Raw genomic sequence first — 5,604 nt, forward strand, 5'->3', positions numbered from 1 at the left:
ATATACCTCAACTCCTTTTATTTTTCATTAAAATCAATCCACGCTAGTCTATAATTTATCCATAATTTATATTGATAAATTGTTTATATTTACTGACATTTCCGTTTTCCAGCATACGGATTTATATATAATAACCCCATTGTATATTACAGATGAAATAAGAAATAAATTACCAACCAAATATGTATTATATATTATGAAAGAATATTTATTTTATTTCTGTTTATTTTAGTGCATGTGGAATATTCCATGTACGAGTGAATTGGTCTCTAGTGATGACGTATTACGCATCTTATGAACGATAACTCATTATATGAACGATAACTCATGTTCGACTTCTTTTACGCCATATCTTCTAGTCATATCCGTTTCAAACGCTTTGGTGATTCGTAAGAGTTATCCCCCCCCCTGTTTGTCTGTTTGTCCGCAAAAACTTTAATCTTGCCTATAACTTTTGATTTAGTGGAGCTATGACAGTCATATATCACATGTGTATTCCTTGTGACAAGACCTTTCTTTGGGTACCACCAAATTTGACCTTTTGACCTTGACCTTGGAGTTTGACCCACTTTAACACAAAAATTTTGAACTTTTACTTTGGCCATATCTTTTGAACACTAGATACCAGGACTTTTATATTTCACATATACATTCTTTGTGGTAAGTCCTTTCTTTGAATACCAACATCCTTAACTTTTTGACCTTGACCTTGGTGATTTCCGTACCTATGAAAAAACTTTAACCTTGGCTATAACTTTTGAACAATAAGAAGTATGGCTTTCATACTTCACATATATAATTCTAATGAAAAGATCTTTTATTTGATACCAAGAACCTTGACACATTGACGTTGACAAAGGAGTTTGACATACTTTAAAATACAACATTGAGCATAATTCTTGAAGGGTTCGGGCTAGGGCATTCATACTTCGCAAATTTAATCCTTGTGGCAAGACCTTTCATTTGAGCTTTGACCTTTTGACCTTGACCTTGGAGTTTGAATTACTTTATACAAACTTTAACCTTGACCATAACTTTTGAACAGTAGGGGCTAGAGCTTTCATATTTCACGTGTAATCCTTGTGACAAGACTTTTCATTAGATATCTAAAATCTTGACCCGTTGACCTTGACCTTGGAGTTTGACTTACTTTTTACAAACTTTAACCTTGACCATAACTTTTGAACGGTATGGGCCAGCGCTTTCGTCCTTCACATATATAATCCTGATGAAAAGATCTTTTATTGGATACCAAGAACCTTGACACTTTGACCTTGACCTTGGAGTTTAATATACTTTAAAATACAACATTGAGCATAATTTTTGAAAGGTTCGGGCTAGGGCATTCATACTTCGCAAATTTAATCCTTATGGCAAGACCTTTCATTTGAACTTTGACCTTTTGACCTTGACCTTGGAGTTTGAATTACTTTATACAAACTTTAACCTTGACCATAACTTTTGAACAGTAGGGGCTAGAGCTTTCATATTTCACATGTGTAATCCTTGTGACAAGACTTTTCATTGGATATCTAAAATCTTGATCCGTTGACCTTGACCTTGGAGTTTGACTTACTTTTTACAAACTTTAACCTTGACCATATCTTTTGAACGGTAAGGGCCAGCGCTTTCATACTTCCCATACGTAATCTTTGAGACAAAGCCTTTCTTTAGAACCTAACAAACTTGACCCTTTGACCTTGAACGGAGTTTGTCCTATATTAAAAATGTTAACCTTGGTCATAACCCTGTAACAGGTGTAGCTAGCGTTTTATATTTTGCATTTCTTGTGAAAAGGCCTTACTTTGGTACCAACATATTTGATCTGCATTTGAGAAAGCTTAACCTTCGCTATGTTGCCATACGGGGGCATCAGTGTTTCACAAACACATCTTGTTTTTGGAACTGATAATATCAAAATAAGATTGACTCTAAATTTGTTATGGTTTAAACTGTTTTCTTTTAACCCTCGTAATAGAAGATTTGAAGTCCATAAGTTTTGCCCTGTCCGTCAATCAGTCTGTCTATCTATCTGAGTGTCTATCTGTTTCTTTTTGCACAAGCATTAACTTTGCTAATAACTTTTGGATGGTTGGATATTGCGTTCATATATCACTGGCGAATCCCTTGTGATAAGATGTTTTTTCAGTTGCCACTATATTTGACCTCTTGATCATGGAGTTTGATCGACTTTTACAAAACAGCTAAATTCAAATGCATGAGTATCCATTAAATTGACCAAGACCTTTAGATAGTTTTAAATAATTTTGACCTTTTCACCGTGACCTTAGGTTTTGATCCCTTTCTAAAAAAAACGTAATTCTAGGCTATGACCTTTGAACATATATTACTAGGGCTTAATAAATCACAGATGTTTTACTTGTAATAAGACCATTTTCTAGATATCAACATTATTGGCTTTTCGACCTTGGATTTTGACTTGCAATTGAAAAACTTCAATCTTCGTCATAATCTGGCATCAGTGTTTCACAACACACATCTTGTTTTTCAATAGATCAAACTTAAAAAAAAATATTTTGATCTTTATCCTCTGAATATTTTTTGACAAATTGAACAAGATTCCTTTTATAATAAATGTTCTGTTTTTAAAATTGTTCTTCATATCGCACAATGTATGTAAATGTAAGTTTTTTGTTATTTTTACTGTCTGTAATAATGTACAATTCATTTAATTTTCTTTCAGAGCTCAAACAGTCGTTGTGTAACAATGCGGTGAATTCGTCATCATATCATAATTAAGAAAATAAATACGTCAAAGTTTAAAAAAAAATTAATAAAAAGATTTCAATTTTTGCAATACTTTTGAGAGGATCAAATGATTATCTCCTCCTATATCTAAGATGAAGACTGATTTTAAAGTTTAAAGTTAAATGTGAGCAGACTAGGAAAGGTGTTCGATTTTAAGAATTACACGGCGTCAAATAGAACAGTGATAAATAACGACAGAAAGAGCTTAGACCAGTGTATCCGATGCAGAAAATTACAAAAGTGAAAGATAAACCGCAATCAGTTAAAGAGGCAGAAAATGCAAAGTACGATGATTAATCCCTGGGCAAGATGCATGAGAGACAACCCCGTGATCGGGTATCAAGAGCGTGTCGAGAAAGATATGGAAAAAGTGCTTCATGATTCCCTCAGAATAGATTATGAATCACTATTCGAACGAATGAAGAGAGTTAATTATTGAAGTAAATCTAATGAGTGTCCGAGAAATATTGTGGCAAAGTTCTACTTCTTTGAAGACCGAAAATTCATCTGTACAATGCCTCTTTTCAGTATTATGCAAAAAATCAAGTGCTCCTAATTTGATGACGAAATAAAAGAACCAAAAATATCATTGTGATTAAATCATTTTATTAAAATGGATTCAAGTAAATCTTTATATATTCTACGCTTTTATTGTAATTCAAAAAGCATTTATTAGGGCATTGGTACATGTAATGTAATATAAGTATTGTAAAAAAAAAAATACATTGACAACTATTTGAAATAATGTGAACTTGAAATATTTATCAACTTTAAACTCCTTTTTCGCAAAAACGTTCAGATCAATAGCTAGAAAAATATAAATCTTTCTACTGCTCACAGGTTGAAATCCTCTGTGTCTAACATTGGTTTGGCCATTTAAGGTAGTGTTCCACACATACAACCTGATTTTCTTAAAATTATGAATATAGTAATTGATAAAACAATGAATTACACGCATCTGATGATAAATGGAAGTTAATTTATCTTTAGGTGTACAACAATCTGAGTTTCTCTTCCCTTTTGCAATATTCTAAATCATGCTCAAACTTTGACTTTTCTAGTATTGCTCTGAGTACAAACAAACAGCAGTTTTGAAAAGTCTTAACTTGTTGTGAAGACAGTTATGTTAAAAATTGCATAAATCTTTTTGGACATAGAAGATGAAAAAGTATTCATTATTTAGAAATTAGGTATAGCTTGTATAGATCACCTCTTTCTCCCCAGTATAAAATTGTCAATAACATGGCATGTGATATTAAACAAGATGATCATAAAGTATTAAAGTTATCTGGCCAAACCTGTTTACTCATTTCCCGTTCAAGGAAAACCTGCGAGAAATGCATTTCAATCTGTCAAAAAAAAAATTGTTGTTGCCAAATATTGCAGATGGCTTGTATGAATGTCTTACTCTTATCTGATAGTGATGGATGTAATGATTTCTTATTGTTTTTACCTCAAGTTGTTCTAGAATGCATGTACATATATATTATACCAGCATGACATATAATACTTTTATTAACAATGTGAACTTAAGAATTATTGTTTCATGGCTTTCATAATTTCATATGACGTCCACAGGCACATTTTGGGGGAACAGTTTTTTTAATATAGTTTTACTAAAGTGATATACCAAATATTTCTTTCTATGATTCTCCACTATACAAGTATCTATAAACATGTATCAGAAATTCCATATCCTTCATTATATTTTGATCAACAAATGTACAGAAAATACATTATAATCTTAGTGAAAGCCTCTGTTCTCTTTAAAATAAATGATGTTGTTGTTTTAACGTAGAACCTACGTCGTATGACATCATAACTAGTGAATGTATTTAGCCTGTGCTAGATCCATTATGACGTCATAATTAATTCAGTGTCATTTCTAGTACTTTACAGCTTACTGTAAAATGTAAATGGTATGTAACTATTTTGAAGGAATGCAAAAATCCTATTAAAAATAGCTAGCTAAATAGTGTAATATCTTGATGAAATGTGTCTAAGTCAAAGATGTACGTGTTGTAGATTGTGAGTACATTTTGTGATATCTATCATGAAATGATGTGCATTCCTTTTCATAATTAATCGTCACTTATTTACGTTCTTTGAGTTTTATTACAATTTCTCTATTAAATATGATCTTTTAGATTAAAAGTACAATTTTTTGTAAGCATTTTTAATCTGAAAGTAACCCCAAACAGCCGTTTAATAATAAAATCCGTGTAAGTGCAAAAAGGTCAAGAATGTTAACATCGGTAAATAACATATCTTTCATTCGTTAGAGGCGAAACGTATATACTGCGCATTTTATTCACTTTTCGTAATCATTTGGTATGTTCTTTATCATATTAAAGATTGGAAACCTTGTGACAAAGACTTCTGAAAAATATAAACAAATGTAGGGTAGAAAATTTACTGAAAATAAATAGCGTTCATTTGCCTACAGTTTTAAACATGTGGACATATCTTTTATGTCAATTGAGAAAAAAAAAGAAATTTATTCTCGGTAAATATTGTTTAATACTGTTCAATTGATAAACAATAAAAACAACGATGTTTAAAGAAGTAATTTTGTGAATTTCTTGTCTTCTTTGCATGTACCCCTAGCTAAAAATGACTGATATTGTGAAATCGCAATATGTATTTATCATACCATGTTTAACTGGCTGCATTACATTTAATAACAAGGAAACATGTCATGTATTTGTAACTGATTGATAAGCAAGTGCTGATTTTTCATTATGAAAAGTTTGAAAATCTTGCGACAAAGACTTCTCCGACATAGGTTCTACCTTAAGACAAAATTATACGTTCAAATCAAATATCGTAGTATCT

This window comes from Saccostrea cucullata, unplaced genomic scaffold, assembly GCF_032062105.1.
Source record: "Saccostrea cucullata isolate Sc308-1 unplaced genomic scaffold, CSIRO_AGI_Scuc_v1 ctg2958, whole genome shotgun sequence".
Taxonomy (NCBI): domain Eukaryota; kingdom Metazoa; phylum Mollusca; class Bivalvia; order Ostreida; family Ostreidae; genus Saccostrea; species Saccostrea cuccullata.